The sequence below is a fragment of the Seriola lalandi genome, unplaced genomic scaffold (assembly GCF_002814215.2).
Source record: "Seriola lalandi dorsalis isolate HSWRI2012SDOR001 ecotype SW California unplaced genomic scaffold, Sedor1 jcf7180002054850, whole genome shotgun sequence".
NCBI classification, from domain to species: domain Eukaryota; kingdom Metazoa; phylum Chordata; class Actinopteri; order Carangiformes; family Carangidae; genus Seriola; species Seriola lalandi.
In genome coordinates this window covers 3137061-3137708 of record NW_019525403.1, presented here as the reverse complement: position 1 = coordinate 3137708, position 648 = coordinate 3137061, and positions in this window count along the sequence as shown.

Genomic DNA, 648 nt, shown 5'->3' with positions numbered 1-648 from the left:
TTTTTTATTATCAAAAAATTATACATTATTTTTCAATACCCATTGTTTGCATATCAATAATGTCCATAACTTTCAACATTCTTTCAACATTATTCAGAACACACCCAACACTACCAATTGTCCCACATTGTCCCTCAAAAACAATGAAAAGAAGAAGAAAAAAGAGAAAAAATAAAAATAAAAATTAAAAAAATATAAATAAATAAAAAAATAAATAAATAAATAAAATAAAAAAAAATAAATAAAAAATAAAAAATAAAAAAATAAAAATAAAAATTAACAATAAATAATACATTAATAAATAATAATTAAATACACCTTTTGCTTTACACCTGCAGTCAAAACACTCAGGTAAACAAAAACCATATGACCTTAACAAGTCCCACTCAATCCATTCATTCATAAATTAATCCCCTCTTCTCCAAAGTCTATTTTTACCTCTTCATCTCCCCCTATCTTAATAAGGGTGCTTCCTTCAATAAACCCTTTACAAAACTCCTCTGCATCTAATGATTTATGCATCATGATTACATCTCTTTTCATCCCGTTCTTAAACATGCTCCATACATCCGCTCTTTTTTTCTCATAATGGGCTAAATTCCTTCTTAGTTTGACAGAATATCTTGCATGACTTAATACATAGTTCAA